This window comes from Medicago sativa, chromosome 4 (genome assembly GCF_051527215.1).
Source record: "Medicago sativa cultivar Bolivia chromosome 4, Bolivia_mono, whole genome shotgun sequence".
Taxonomy (NCBI): Eukaryota; Viridiplantae; Streptophyta; class Magnoliopsida; order Fabales; family Fabaceae; genus Medicago; species Medicago sativa.
This window is the reverse complement of record NC_140752.1, coordinates 11564286-11582194: the sequence shown is the minus strand read 5'-3', so window position 1 is coordinate 11582194 and position 17909 is coordinate 11564286.

Genomic DNA, 17909 nt, shown 5'->3' with positions numbered 1-17909 from the left:
TCTCCCAAAAAGTCACTTGGTAGAGAGTTTCTCTCTTCAACATGATAAACTCGGCTGGATACCCAACTCCTAGAGAAATTGTAACATTATTTTCTATCATATAAAAGAGAAAAGGTGAAAAGAAAGAAAGTAATAAAAAAAAGTGAAAAGAATATTTTTTTTTTTAGGAAAAAGAATATATTATTTTACATATTATGGGTAATGAAACGATTTTTCCACTTAATTGTACATCAATTGTATCGTCTTCATAATGTCATTATAGAGGAACTAAGAAGTGTGTCATTAAAAAAATGTTAATTATGTTTTAAATGAATAAAAATCATTAATGACAATTTCAATGTGGAGGTAACAACATTAATGTGCAATTGTTGGTAAGTTGAGAAATTGTTAATAGTGGAAAGTTAACTCAATTTGCTATCATCTAAGCTATTAATGAATTAGATTTTTTTAACAAAGCAAAACATTCAATGTATTTTCTCTCAACTTTCGACCACAACAAAGCTTGGTTACATTCTTTCAACAAGAGCTTAGTGACATGACATTTCACCCTTGGTTCATAATTTTTTTTTTTTTTCCAAAACATTAAATACATAATATACAATATTAAGTGTTAACAATTTCAAATGACAAACTAAGAGATTTACTCACCAAACATGCAAATCAAATGACAAATTACAAACCTTAGCTTTATAATATTACATTGATGTTGAGAAACATCTTAGGGTCCGTTTGATGGTCAGGATAGGGAGACAGGATATGATACATTAATCATATCCTGCTTAAATCTCATGTTTGATGCACCAAAAGGATAGGATAAAATAAACCATTTTCCTATCCTATCCTGACTTTCCTTTGTAATTTCTATCTTGAATATAAGCTGGGTTAGAAATTATCCTGATGACATTAGAAGACCATTCCTTATTTATTACCTTGATATTCTTCCATTTTTAGAATATTGTCATTTTTAAAATAATGATAGCATGTATTTTCTATTATAATTAATAACATGTCATTTTTACAATATTTAATTAATTATGAGAGCAATTTTTTCATTTAATTACAATGATATCCTGTTTGTTATCATGTGCGCATCAAACACATGATAGGATTAACGCTTATTATGTCTTTATCATATCCTATCTCTATCCAGCTTTATATCATATCCTGACTCTCTCCTATCCTGACCATCAAACGGATCAATCACTATGTCGTCACAATTTTGGTTTTCAACGAGTTATCTATGACCATTTTTCGAGAAATAAATAGTGAAATTAATCTCCAAACTATCACTCTCTCACCATTGGTACACGGAAGAATTAGATAATTCAAGATTTAAGCATTTGTACACTGGAAAAATTAAATCGAGAAATGGTATAGACATATTTGTGGATAAAGAATGAAAAAAAGGATATTGTGGAGTAAGACAACTTTAATGGTATTAGTGTTTACGCACCTTAGGTAGGGTTGGAAGAATATCCTAAAGTAAAATTTTGAAAGGATTTAAAAGGCTTAATTCAATATATACCACAAGAAGAAAATACTTTTTTAGGAGGGGATCTAAATGGGCATGTAAGGAGTGTTTGATAAGTTTTGAAGGCGTGAATGAGGGTATAGCCTCGGGGAGATAAATGCAAAGGGTAAATCCAACATAGATTTTTTGTTGTCTTTTGATCTTACTTTAAAAAAACAAAAGGGAATCTTATTACATACAAGAGTGAGATGTCATGTTTTCAAATAGATATATTTCTTATTAGTAATTCTGACAGAAAGATTTGTTTGAACTTAAAGTTTTACATAGAGAGAGTTTGACTATCCAACATATAGTATTGGTTATGGATGCAAGAGTTAAGAAAAGAGTGAAGAGGAGATGCCCCAGTTGGGATACAAGGATCAAGTGGTGACATTTAAAGGATGAAAAACAAAGTGTTTTCCTACAAAATATTTTAAAGGAAGGCTGCGTGAAGCTACATAGAAGTGAAAATGACATGTGGAACAAGATGACATATGAAATTAGAAAAAGTAGCAAAGAATCTTGATTTTAGACCTAGGTAGAAGTAAAGAATCTTGGTGAAACTAACATGTTCAAATTAAAATGAGAATCAAAAGGGGATATTTTTAAGTGTGGTATATGTGTAAAAGTATAAATATTTACGAAAATTATAAAAGAGCTAAGAAAGGGGGCAAGAAGGCATGCAACAACACAAGCTTTTGATGGGTTATAATAATCCTTACACACCAACGAGGGAGAAAGTTTATATATATATTTTTGTTAAGGGATAAGAAAGAAAGAAAAGATATATGGATCAAGTGAAGTGTATTAAAAAGGAGATAGTAAATTTATTGTTCATGAAAGAGATATGAAGGATAAATAGAAGTAGTATTTTTAAAACGTATTTAAATAGAAGTAGTATTTAATGAAGGTTATATATAACCATACTCAAACATGATATACATTAGAGAGGAGTATAAAAAATATAACTACTATCATCGGATTCAAGAACACGTGGTAAAAGAAGTGTTGAAACAGATGAGTAACAATAAGGCAGTTGGGCTTGAATATAGATACCTATTGAAGTGTGAAAAATTCTTTGGGAAATTTCGTCCTCAAACCTGAACCCGCCCCAAACTTGAAATTTGCCCCAAACCCAAACATATTACCAGAAATTAATATTCACCATTATTTTATTAATCTAATCCATTTAGTTAGGAAAACACCCAACACCATATTTGATATCAAACAGAGATCTGCATAAGGTAATTGGTCAATTTGAAACTAGGGTAAGATTACAGTGATTAAAAGTTCAAAAATATCTCAAAAGTATGGATAATATTTAGAGACTTGCATATTACATATCAATATATTTCTACATTCGGTATAGGTTCAAAGTGGGTATCTATATCTTTAGAGACTTGCCAATCATAATAGGAACATGGGCTACCATAGATATTATTGAAAAACCATTTTCAAAAGGTGAATTTGACAATAGTAAATCTAAGTTTTTTTTTAATGTCAATGTAATATATTCTTGGGGCATATATTATATTATGTTGGAGAGATCAAAACAATTGTCCTTTTTTTGATGACAAATAATAGTAATTAGTTGTTAGATTAATATTTACTCCATAGTTTTAAAAACTGGACCGGACGTTGACTCGGCAAGGGTGTTGAGTCACTGAGTCATTGGTTGAACCACTGAGTCACTGATTGAACCGCATGACTGGATCGGTTTGAATCGGATGACTCGATCTCTATAATTTTTTTTATAAGCACTAAAATTATGTTTTTATTCACAATATAACATTGCACATTCTTAAAAAAAGTATATAACATTGCGCATAATATTTTTTATAATTTTTTTTATAAGCACTAAAATTATGTTTTTATTCACAATATAACATTGCACATTCTTAAAAAAAGTATATAACATTGCACATAACATTGCTTTTGTAATTGAAAAAATAAAAACATTGTTTTGTGTTTTTTTGGACACGGGTATTAAAATGTTGGGCTTATTTGATAAGCTAACCCATTATCATAAACCCTATATCTAATAGTTCCAACAAGATCAGCTCAGCTGCTGCCGCCGCACAAGGGTTCAACTTTCTTTCTCTTTCTCAGTTTCTCTGGTACCACTTCTTCCTCTTCCTAGAATATGTGATGCAGCTGTAAGATCCTTCTCCCTTTCCACTGCGTGTTTGAGATCCAAGTCCCTAAACCTTCCTTCATTTCTCGGTTTTTTTAAATGCTAAGTATTGGACCGTTCCGGTTCTGTAAACCGTCCGAGTCACCGGTTTTTGCCGAGCCGCGCCGGTTTACGCCGGTTTAATTACACGACCGATCCAATGAATAACTTGAACCGGAAACCCTACTGGTTCACGGTCCGACCGGTTGAACCGGCCGGTCTGATCCGGTTTTTAAAACTATGATTTACTCCTTCATTTGAGTTTGACCCAGTACCTCCAACTCCTTATTCCTTAACTCAAATCATTTGAACTACTCAACCCCCGAAACAATTTATTAGTTAGGATAAAAATACTAATTAAAAATAAAATATAGTTGTAAACTTCATATATACTTTATATTTGTAAAAACAAATATCTTAATACAACTATATGGTATATATTTTTTACAAAAACTACACAATATAACAAGCTATATTTTTTGTCAAAAAAACTTTATTTTTTATACTGATTTATATATCAAACAACTTAAATATTCACTAACTTTGAGTTAATTAATTTTCAATTTAAAATAAATTTTATTAAACATTAATCAATAAATTAATTTGTTGAGTAAAAAAAAATAAGTACACTTATTTCCCGTGCTTTGCACGGGTATCACACTAGGAAAATAATATAAAGTTCCTTGATATTTCATTGAAAAGGTTGCATTGCATATATTTCTTGCTATCATTTTTCTTCAGGTGTTAATATTAATTTCGTGACTTTACATTTAATATGCAGATCTGCGTATCAGTGACGATGACTTGAAGAACATGTGTTTGATTGAAATTGAAATGCTGTTTCAGGAAAACGGACGGTCGCTTACTGACTTCAAATCTATGCCCAGACCAAACGCAGCAGACATGCCAACTTTCACAAACAAGCTTATCGTTGATGAGCTAAATTACAACAAAGATGAACTGGAAAAGACACACACTGATATGTTACTGATGAACAAAGATGTGTACATGACAAGATCATGGAGTCCGTTGGTTCTGACGACGGTGGTTTCTTTTTCTTATATGGTTACGGTGGTACTGGAAAAACCTATATATGGAAAACATTGTCGGCTGCTGTTAGATCAAAGGGGTTAATTGTATTGAATGCTGCATCCAGCGGTATATCGGCTCTTCTATTACTAGGTGGAAGAACCGCACACTAGACGCGGACAATCCCTATTGAGATTAATGAGGCATCATCGCTTACGATGGAAAAGGATAGTCCTAGGGCAGACTTGAAGTGTGCGGCAAAGTTGATAATTTGGGATGAGGCTCCAATGATGCACCGATGGTGTTTTGAGGTAGTTGACCGATCATTGCGTAATATCATGTCCAAGAATGATCCCCTAAACGAGTTCAGACCTTTTGGTTGAATGACAGTAGTTTTAGGTGGTGATTTCAGGCAGATATTGTCTGTTGTTCGAAAAGGAATGAGGCAGGATATTGTTGATGCCTCAGTCAATTCATCAAAGATATGTGCTTATTGTAATGTGTTGAGGCTTACTGTTAATATGAGATTGGGTGCATCTTCGGTACCTGCAAAGCAGGAAGAAATTGCTAATTTTGGCAAGTGGATACTCTCAATTGGAGACGGCAACGACGCTTCGGATGATAATGGTGAAATGAAGGTAGAAATTCCTGAAGATTTGCTCATATCAGACACAACAAATCTGTTGATGTCACTTATAGACTTTGTGTATCCCAATTTGAATGATAACCTTGGTGACCCGCTATTTTTGCAAGAAAGGGGAATACTCGCACCAACGCTTGATTCAGTTGAGCATCTTATACTACAAATAATTAGTATAAGTATAAATTCAAATGCTTTAATCGTTATGTGCAATGTTTAGATATTTCAAAATATATACAAAATTAACAAAATTAAGATGATATCTTTTTCCATATCAAATTTAAATTATAACCACACTTATAACTTTAAGATAACATAATATAAAATCTATTTATTTGATCAAAAAAGTTTTTTATTTCCCGTGCTTGGCACGGGTCACTATACTAGTGAGGGATAATAACAGCTGAAATTATAGTTTGGAGTTTGGGTAAATAAAAAATAGGCTAAAATGCACTTTTGGCCCCCCAAGTTTCCAAACGTTGCGATTTTTGCCCCCCTATTTTGAAAATAGCACTTTATGCCCCCCAAGTTTCATCCCCTTTGCAAAACCTTGACACCCCTTGATTTTGACTCGGTCAAAGCTGACATGTCACGTTATTTTTTTGGCCATGCTGGATATTATTAAAATTAAAATTTTGCCAACACTTATTATTACAATTAAAATTAAAATAAAAACCATAAAAGGTAAGATTTCTCACGTGACCCTTCATTCCAGATTAGAAACCGTACAAACCAAAATCCAACTGGGAATTAGGGTTAAGTCCAAACTCCAAATCTCACTCTCATTTCAAAGCACGTATGTTGCTTAAGACTCATTATTTTGTGTTAATCTGGTTGCAAAATACTTACGTTGCAAGCACTTCTTTTATTTTGTCTTAATCTGGTTGTTAAATGGCTGCAAACATTTATTTTGTGCTATCTAAATGTGGTTGTAAAAAACTTATGCTGCAATCACTTATTTGCAAGCATTTCTATGCAAACAACTTTATTACTATATTTTGTGTCGTCTTAAGAATTGTAAACACTTATAGATTAAATCACTTATTTGTGTTCTTTCAAAAATTTAGATAGCAAAATATATATGATTCCAAAAGAAAAAGATAGAGGAATTTTTTTTTGCAAAAATCCACGTGAGGGTTTTAATTTTTTTATTTTTTTTTGCAAAAATCCAAAAGGAAAAGATAGATTTATACCAAAAAAAAAGGAAAAGATAGATTAAATCATGGTCACGTGAGGGTGTGAGGGTTTTAATATTTTTTTTTCAAAAATCCACATAGGCTGTCTATATGGCACACAAAAAAATGTGACATGTCAGCTTTGACCGAGTCAAAATCAAGGGGGGTCATGGTTTTGCAAAGGGGCTGAAATTTGGAGGGCATAAAGTGCTATTTTCAAAATAGGGTGGCAAAAATCGCAACTTTTGGAAACTTAGAGGGCCAAAAATGCATTTTAGCCTAAAAAATACTTATTAAAGATGATAGTCAAGTGTAATTAATTTTATGCAAACTAGGAAATGTTTAATTGCATTTTTACCCACTAGGTTTTACAATTATGGGATTTTGAGCAATTTTAAATTAGCGATATTGATCCCTTAACTTACCTAATTTTGTACTCGTTAATCCTCCATGCACATTTTGAAACTTACGGGGTAAGAAATGCAATGAACTAAAATAAGAATACATTTAATTAGATTAATTCGTTGAAATTTTTGCTTATAATTGACTTTTTTCTTCGAAAAAATAAATAAATAGTTTTTTATTTTATTTTTTGCTTATATCGAGTCTAGAATAGTATATATAATTGGGTCCAACTAAAGCATATTTCTAATTCTACTATAAATACGTAGAATTTGAATTTTGAGTTTGTTCCATTTTAATCCATAACAAACTATTAAGGACAAGTTTATTGTATTGTATTGTATTGTACTAACCAAACCTAAAATTAAGACCCTTGTGAGGTGAACCATCAATAGCTTGATTTGCAAGTTTTGGACAAAGAATTGTGACGATACGTTGAAATTATAGCTCATAAATATATTTTTTACTTCTCCTCGTGCTGGGTTGAGAGATTTTTTGGTTGTATAAAATCACTTGATTAGATTTTACATATTCACCATTTGGTGATCTGCTGTTGAATTATAAAACCCAACTCTTACACTTTGATATTCATACTACTATAACGTGTTGTTACTGGCACATTAATTCTACTATAATTAATTATGTCATCTTGCACAATTGGCCCGGACTTCGTTAAAAAAACAAATACTCTTAACATGTGTAAATTTTCACATGATAGAAAAATCTATAAACATATACTCCATTCGATCTCAAATTTAAGCAACTTTTCACTTTTTAGGTTCATTCAATAAATAATATATGTGGTCTTACATTTGAGACTGGAGGGAGTATGTCTTTTTATTTTGCTGATTTGGCCAGGAAATCATCATTTTTTGTTTTTAAAATACACAGAAAAATGAATTGATTCTCAAGAACAAGCACAACATAGATACCAAGGATAAATGCGTTGACTTATTTAAAAGTATTTTACCCTATTCCCATTGAAGATGCCATGCATTGATAACATAACATATTTGCACTTCATGCACAACCAATAAGAGGTTGTAAATTACAAGGAGAACAAGCCTTAAGTTGCCATACATATCAATATCCATCTTAAGCAAGACCAAGCTTGAAGTTTCTTGAACTCATTGCCAAAATCCAAAAACAAACAATATAATCAATTTTCTTTCATTGCAAAGAATAAGCTAGATGGCAAATTAAAGATCTCACAAACAATATAACATCACCCATTCTCATATGTACTAAGTGAATCCATGTCATAAATGTCTCACAAGCTTCTGCTTCTTACCATGATTATTAATGATCAAATGATATACGTGCATCATCATTGTTCTTCCTAATTATGAATTTACTTTTATGATTTTTTTTTAATAATTCTTTAGTTGTTTGTGTTTGTGTTTTTGCAAAAATGCAATATACACACTATTGAAGCTGTCTGTTAAAAATTTTCACCTTTGATAGAAATCTCGGAATTTGGTACACTTAAGTTTATGGTGACATCTGTCACGCATCATTTAGAAGACCTATGATCTTTTAAGTGACTTAAAAAGCAAAAAGAGGTACCACTAAGGTTTTTAAATAGAAACTTAGGGTGTGTTTGGATCACCAAAGAAAGTGAGAGGAAAGATTGTAAGAGGAAAGATTGTTAAAGGAAAGAAAGTATGAGGAAAGTGAATGGAAAGTGAGATGATTTGTTAGGTTGTTTGATTATAGTGAAAGTGAAAAGAAAGTGGAAGGAAAGAATAAACTATATTTTGTAAATGACATTTATACCCTTTTATAAAAATGATATATACACACATGTGTTATACAATTTTAATTTAATATAAAAATTATTTTAATATAACATATGTAAGTGACTTTTCAACATAAAAATACAAAAAATACAAAAAATAAAAAATAGAAATGGCAACAAAAAAGATGAAAACCTGACACAAAAAGACAAACTGTACGTACACTAAAAAAAGCGAAGGAAACAATTTAAAAGCAAAAGGCCATTTGTGACTTTTCAACATAAAAATGGGTTTTCTCCACCCTTTCCGCACAATCCAGCACGGAAACCATTTTTGAGTGGGGCCCATCAATATTCTTCTTTCCTTGGCCTTTTTATGTTGCTCCAAACAATGAAAAACTTTCCTTTCCACTTTCATTCTGTCCTCTCACAATCTTTCCTCTCTCTATCTATGGAAACAAACACACCCTTAGGCTTATGTCTTACGAAAATCGATGTTTTAAGTAGATCGACTATGTAATTGTATGTAACATAATACAAATGTAGAATGTGGCACGATTGAACTTCACTTTTGAAAATTATGCTGATTTTTATTCATTCTAAACCATGTGTATTTATACTCTAAAATCGTCATATTTTGAATTATATTTCAAAATAAGGTTTGTTGTGTCATGTTAATATTGTTGACAACATAATGAATTTTGTGCGCCTAGCGAACATAACCTCTTCACTATCTCTTGCACAAAATATTATATAATACTTGCTTAAAAGCCTCATATCCAATGTCACAAATCATCTCGTTTAGTTGATAACATATATCTACATTAACTTCACAGTTTTAGATGAACTTGGTGTGTCTAACTTCTCACCATGTCTTGTCCATGTTGTATAAATAGTAATAATCCCTTCATCAAAAATATAATGTTGTATTATATCAGCTATATGTAGCATTTGATTCACACATTCAACAAAAAGACAACTAAATATTTCAAGGCCGATGTGTTTTGTCATATTTTAGAAACTATTCTACATCGTTCATATATTCATCATTGATGATACAAATATAAATAATTTTTATAATAGATACACCATATTTTTATATAAACGATGTAAAATAGTTTTCAAAATATGACAAAACACATCAGCTTTAAAATATTTAGTTGTCCTTTTCTAAAATATGACACTCACACTTTAATATACAAATATGGGTAATTAATCAAAATAGTTTGACCATATATAGAGGATTTGTTCCGCAATACATAAGCAAACAAGTATAATTATTAAAGTTTAATGTAATTACAAATTAAACATATCCACGGTTCTCCATAACAATAAACGTTTGTTTACTCCCTGGATGGAAATGTTGGAGGGTTCTCTACACTCTTAGTCACCGGAATATATTGTCGAGTGTGTCGTAATTCTTCATACTCCCCAATTTTTAGGGAAGTGTGGAAATTGTCATACAGAATTATTGGTTTAGTAATTCAGTTTAGTTAGAATTGATATTAGGATATTAATCAATAACTATTGTTCAGTTTCTGAAGTGCAGCTTCTGAACATCAGCTTCTGAAGTGCAGCTTCTGAACATCAGCTTCTGAAGTGCAGCTTCTGAACATCAGCTTCTGAAGTGTAGCTTCTGATGCTTTCAGAAGCTGGGTCTAGTAATAAACCTTGGTTAGCTTGTTAACCAAGGGAGTTAGTTTGTTAGAGGAGTTTGTTACAACGTCTAGTTGTATATATACTCACTCATATGTTGTAAATATTGTAGTAGTTCATTCAATCTATAAAATTTCACAAGTTTTATCCTCATCTTTTTCTCTCTCTCTCAAAGAAACCCTAGAAACCCTAATCCCAATTCTCTTCAATTTCATACACAGTTCTTGCTGTTTTATTCAATCTTTATGCGTTGTTCCATCAAGAATGTCTAACATGTGATTTCTCAAAATTGAAATGATGTTTGGCTATGGAAACTCCCTGACAAGTAGGTATCTATTTATTCGAGTTGCAATCCCAGTAGCTAAAACCTAAGACAATATGGTCTTCATAATCTATGTCAACACTGATCGTCTTCATAGGTTGATGATTCTCTTCCGCATGCCTAACAAACTCTTGAATGGCTCTTCGAATCGGTGGCATACATGCAATAACACACATTCAATGACTCTCACTTCAATTGTTCGGAGACCATTGATAGCCTAAGAAATATAATATTGTAAATAACCAAATAAGTATCTAAAACAATACTAAATATGTATTAACTAGTTTCTAAACCACTACGGCACACTAACATTGTTCTCCGTTATTCTATCTTTAAGAAACATATATAACATCAAACAATGAAAACCCTAAGTTAAGTAACAATCGTTATTAATTTTGAAGTTATAGATAACAATGAACATAAATGAGAAAAAAGAACCTTGTGGATTAGAACTATGACAATGTCACAAATGAGAATTTTGTTTCAGCTAATAACAAAGATCGATTTCTATGGGGGGTACACAAAATTAAGGAGTATAAGGTTCATAAATTTTAAGGTTTAAGGGACATAAATTTTTTATAAATAAATTATGAGTTGTGTTTAACCCGACTGATATCAGATCCAGCATAAGGGTAGTAGAACTGAAACCAATTAAATATAAAAGTGTCTTGATGGAGGCACAATTTTCTCTTAATTTCAAAATTATCACCGCGTCCAACGTGCAAATAACATAAGTAACTAGATATTTGACTCGTGCTCCGCACATGTTTATTGTAAAGGGATTGACATATGAATAAGGATATAGTCAGCAACATGATATGAATGAAATTGGTGCGATGCATTTTTTTATTATTAAATAAGTGTACAAAAAAAAAGGCAAGATGATATGAATGAAATTGGTGCGATGCATTTTTTTAGATGGAATTTATCAGGTTAAATTACTGCTAACCTAATACAGCAAATGAGCGGGAAAATATTAGGTTAAATTGCTGCAAACCTAACAAAATTAATAGAGCAAATAGTCACTTTAGTCCCTGGCTCTGCACCTCGCTGTCACATAGGTCCCTGACTCAGGATTAAATACAAACAAGTCCCTGACTCTACACTTCCGTTATCACTTTAGTCTCTGTCGTTAAAAAAATTTGTTAAGTGATGATGTGGCACACTAACAAGGAGTATGACATGTCACAGGGACTAAAGTGAAAGTAAAAAAATGGTCACTTTGGTCCCTGAATCGAAAATCAACATCCTCAATTTACTGTTAGATCCCTGACTGTGTATACTTACTGTCAGTTAGGTCCCTGAATCGAAAATCAATATCCTCAATTTACTGTTAGGACACTGATAGTGTATACTTACTGTCAGTCAGGTCCCTGATAGTAAACACGAAATTAGGGGTCAAAATCCAAATGCACGTCTGAATGAACTACAAATGCTTACATCTTTCATGCCAACTCCAAAGGGTCCGAGGCCAACTATTTGATGTTTGTTAGTTTATTTATGTACCGAAATTGCTAAATTATAAGCACAACTGTGGTGCGATATTTTGTTTAATATTTTGCTGAATCATTATGTAATGACTTGTTGAATTATATGCCCAAATATGGTGCAATCTTTTAATTACTCTATGGTTGACATTAATGACTTAATAGTTATGTTATGGAAACATTTGTTATTAAACTATGAAATCATTTTTATAAGTGCTATAATAATATTTTGATATTTAGCACAAATACCTTAGTGTTGAGTAAGTAGCATGTTAAACTAACAACTTGCCAATGATCTTAGTGAAATTTCGTGTTTAATATCAGGGACCTAACTGATAGTAAGTACACACAATCAGAGACCTAACAGTAAATTGAGGATATTGATTTTCGATTCAGGGACCTAACTGACAGTAAGTATACACAGTCAGGGATCTAACAGTAAATTGAGGATATTGATTTTCGATTCAGGGACCAAAGTGACCATTTTTTTACTTTCACTTTAGTCCCTGTGACACGTCATACTCCTTGTCAGCGTGCCACATCATCACTTAACAGATTTTTTTAACGGCAGGGACTAAAGTGATAACGGAAGTGTAGATTCAGGGACTTGTTTGTATTTAATCCTGAGTCAGGGACCTATGTGACAGCGAGGTGCAAAGTCGGGGACTAAAGTGACTATTCGCTCAAATTAATAAATAAGGATAACGTTGAACCAAATTATATATAAAATCGTCTTAAACAATGTCTTGATTTTCTCTTAACTAGCAACAGACCTGTGCTAAGCACGGGGCTCGTACTCCGCGCGAGCTGATCCTTAAATCGCGATTTATGCGTCAAAACACATTTACAATATTATTTTTACATTGAGAAATAAGAAAAAAAATATTGATAAAGATGAAGATAATAATAAAAACATTGAAATAGTTGTTATTAAATAATATAAAGTGGTAGACTAAAAATATGTGAAAATATTATAAATAATAAAATCACAATAATGATAACGGGGACGTTAATAAACCCCGTGATTTTTTTGTAAAAAATAAAAAATAAACCGCATGATTTTTATATATCATTGAAAAATATTTGTAATTTTTTTATTTTTATATGAATTTATAAACAATGAATACGTATATCATGCAAGATTCTTATATGAAATTATAATTAGTATATTATAATTACTCCCACTATTATTTAGAAGATACAATTAGGCATAACAATGAGGCGGGTGGAGATAGGTTTTACCTTCCTCGTCCCCATACCCTACTACCATATACTTACCCGCTATCCTACCCATACCCAACGGGGATAAGAAATCAAATCTCATCCCCATCTCCGACGAGTTCGGGTATCCCAACCCCATCCCTGCAATGGATAATTTTTTTTTGTTGATAAAATAGAAGTATTTTTCTGCCTCAGACGCAATGTTGCATTGCATTATCCTGCAAAGAAATGACGACGATAGATCATGGCTAAGGTGATGGAGAATAGAGAGAACTCTGAGAAGTGAGTATCATTTGATAGACTGAGACTCTGATTGTGTGACTGAAATGATTTATGGTTTGAGTTTCTTTATATATAAAAGGGGGCAATAGAATGTTTTTCTACATTTGGGACGAGTTTTAGTATGAGTTCAGGGTGGGTATACCTATCTCCCCCGTTACTCATCCCGTACCCGTGTTTTAAAATCGAGGAAAACCCAAACCGAGTCAAAGAGGGGAAAAATCCATCAAATTGAGTTCGGTTCGGATAGGTACTCGCGGGTATGGGTTTTGTTGTCATGCCTAGATACAATACATAAAAAAAATCAATTTAACTAATTAATATGTGACTGATTGCTATCCCATGTATGATTTGTACAACAATATTAGTTAGTGTCTAATTAATTAATTAGAGAGTAACGTTTGTCTTGTGTTTTTTTATATAGTCATTCTTTGAAAGGATATAATGATTAATAATGAATAACGATTAAAAATAATAATTTTATAATATGATATTAAGATAAACCAAAAAATGTATGAAAATCATTTATACAAAAGAAGTAATCTTGAAGATGTGTAATTTTATGTAAAGTAGTTGTATTTCTCATAATAAATACTAATCCCGTGTATAATTTATAAATGAGAAAGATTTTGTAACTCTCTCAAAATTATGTTATTTGTGCTCATTCAATTGGATATACTTGAATAAATTTAGATGTAAAAACATGTATCAGTGAGAAATAGTCCTATGTTTTTTTTTGTCAAAAAAAGTCCTGTGTTTTTTTTTCTTTTTTATTTACTCTTTTTTTCCGTGTTTTTCTAAGTGTCGGTATAAAATGTTTCTCCTATATTTTTTATATTATTCATAAGTGAAATGTATTTATTAATGTTTTTTATTAGAAACACACGATGAGATAAAATCACATATGCGTTAATAATTTATAGATATTTTTATCATGATTATAACCACCTCTTTAGGGCCTTTGGCCCTCTTTTGTACAAAAAAAAAAGACCTCTTTAAAAAGAACAATTTCGAACCCGTTTTGTTACAAATTAAAATAAAAGTGATTTTGATATCTATTGTTTAAGAGAATTTATAAAACAAATCATGATTTATTTTGTTTGGTTATTGTAATTAAAATCACATGTTTTAAATAATTTAATTTGTTTGGACACAACTATAAAAAAAATGGATTTTTTGTTACAAAACTACATCAACTTTAATAATTAGAGAAAGATTAACTTTAATAATTTGAGAAAGATAATATATTGTAAATTGTTTTTGACTCTTTAGATATTTAGAAGTTGAATTATAGAAAAATTTATTTTGATTGGGATTAAGATTAAGTTTGTTTGTTCTTTAAAAAAAGATTAAGTTAGAGTGTTTTTTTTTTGGTACAAAATTAGAGTGTTTTATCAAGTGAGTTTGTTTTAAGACACAAAAAAATATAATTTTGATGATGACTCAAAAAATTAAGAAGGGGTAAGATTGTATTTTTTGTACACATTAAGTTTCATAATTAGGGAATAGATAATTAGAAAATAAAAGATTATGTTTGTTTGTTATTTAAAAAAAGATTAAGTTAGTGTGTTTTATCGAGTGAGTTTGTTTTAGTTTGTTTATAAAAGAGAAAAAATAGAGGGAGGTTGAAGCAAAAGACACAAAAGGATATAATTTTGATGATGTGTCAAAAAATTAAGAAGGGGTAAGAGTGTATTTTTGGTAGACATTAAGTTTTATAATTAGAGAATAGAAATAGATTGCAAAAATATCACCACGTCAAAGGAGTAATAAATTGGTCATTTCAGTAATTGACTTTTAATATTTCATGCTATCAATTTAATTTCTTAAGTAAACTCAATTCCTACAACACTGGTTCGGATGGTGAACCCAAGGGAGGTTGAGCATCACCATCTCTTCTAGGGCCATTTTTCTTTGCTTTTCTTATTTATTTTTTTCTTTCATTTTTCTTTGATTGTTGAGGGTTTTGGTTTGGCCCCCCTCTTATACAAAATTATTTGGCACACTCGTATAAATCAACAAAATTAAAAGAGAATAAAACTAAATAATATCAATTGACGTGATTAAAATATTTTTGTTTAATTTTGTTGATTTCATGTAAGTGTATCCAAATAATATTGATTTGATTACATGCCTTCTCTTTATTGACTTACCCCCTTGTCCCTGTTAAAATGAACCAATACCTAACATTTCTTATGGGCGAGTATCCGTGATTTCAAGATTGTTACTCTTGTGGTGAATACAGAGAAACATCATAATAAATAAGTATTGAATTGCCAAGGTATGTACATCAACACGTTGTCTAAAACACACTATCTTACACTAATAAAGTTATCTATACATTTTCTCCATGGGTGGGTTTGGTATGGACAAACACAATATTTGTGCATCATGCACAAGTTGTGCATTTTAAAAGTGAAAGCAATTTTGAGCCATTGATATATTACTATTTAATTGGAACGGTCAGGATCTGTTGGGAAAGTGGGACAGGTGACCTGCTGCCATCAAGTTATCTTTGTGCAGGCGGGTCCCACGCATGGAATAAATCAGACTTTTTTAATGGATTTTTTTGGCAAGTGTTCTGTTGGGCCTTATATAGCAGAACCAGGTCCATAACGCGAGCACGACCGTGTCGTTTTTCAGCGCGACCGTGTGTCTGTAAACAGGATCGAACACGACCGGGGCAATATACAGCACGACCGTGTCAAATAAAACTAGGCTTGAGCACGACCGTGTAGATAAAGAGCACGACCGTGTGTCTGTTTGTATTGGGTTTAATGGTATAAGAAAATGTAATTCATAATAGAAATTAAATATACAATAAATCATATTTATAAATTAAAGAAACATTAAATAAAAAAAGAATAAAAATTTAGCAGAGGTTGTTGTAGTAAATTGAGAAAAATTAGATAATTAGATTTTGTTTTGAAAATCACCATTTTAGATAATCCTCGTTTACGTATATTAATTAATGAATAAATATAAAATGTCAAGTTTAGGTTATTCTGGTGACCAGAGTGTGTACATCATTGTTGATTGGGTCAAGGTAAATGGACATTAAAATACGCACAACATTTATACATTAGCAAGAAAAAGTTGATGTATTTGTAAGAATTTATTTTTGCATTATTTATTATTGAGTTTATTTGATTAATGTATTATTATGTTATTTTCATTTCAATGTGTTTAAAAAATAAAATGTAATTTGTAATATATATTGAATTGAATTTATAATTTAGTTTTATAATAATAAAGAAAAAAATAATTAAATACAATCCACATAGTGAATATCTTGATTAATAAATTAAAATTTATCTAAGTACTTTCCGTATAAGATTATTTTTGTTAGGGTAAGTTATGTGGGTTTGATTAGTCGTTGTGTAATATTCATCTAACTATTAGCATTCTTCCAAGAAGTTTAGGTCGAAGTACTGTCGTTTTGAAATTTTGGAAGTAGTTTACGTCGAAGAATCTTGTACTTGTAGTTATAGTTTTCATCAGGGTTAGATTTGTATGCTTGGTTGTTCGGTAACAATAGTTTGATTAGTCGGTGAACGTTCATCCAAGTACTTTGACTACAAGATTCTTTCAGTTAGGGTAAGAGTTGTGAGTTTGACAAGTCGTTTTGAAATCTTAGAAGTTGTTTAGGTAGAAGAATCTTGTCATTAGGGTTACATTTTTCATCAGGGTTAGATTTGTATGCTTGGTTGTTCGGTAACAATAGTTTGATTAGTCGGTGAACGTTCATCCAAGTACTTTGACTACAAGATTCTTTCAGTTAGGGTAAGAGTTGTGAGTTTGACAAGTCGTTTTGAAATCTTAGAAGTTGTTTAGGTAGAAGAATCTTGTCATTAGGGTTACATTTTTCATCAGGGTTAGATTTGTATGCTTGGTTGTTCGGTAACAATAGTTTGATTAGTCGGTGAACGTTCATCCAAGTACTTTGACTACAAGATTCTTTCAGTTAGGGTAAGAGTTGTGAGTTTGACAAGTCGTTTTGAAATCTTAGAAGTTGTTTAGGTAGAAGAATCTTGTCATTAGGGTTACATTTTTCATCAGGGTTAGATTTGTATGCTTGGTTGTTCGGTAACAATAGTTTGATTAGTCGGTGAACGTTCATCCAAGTACTTTGACTACAAGATTCTTTCAGTTAGGGTAAGAGTTGTGAGTTTGACAAGTCGTTTTGAAATCTTAGAAGTTGTTTAGGTAGAAGAATCTTGTCATTAGGGTTACATTTTTCATCAGGGTTAGATTTGTATGCTTGGTTGTTCGGTAACAAT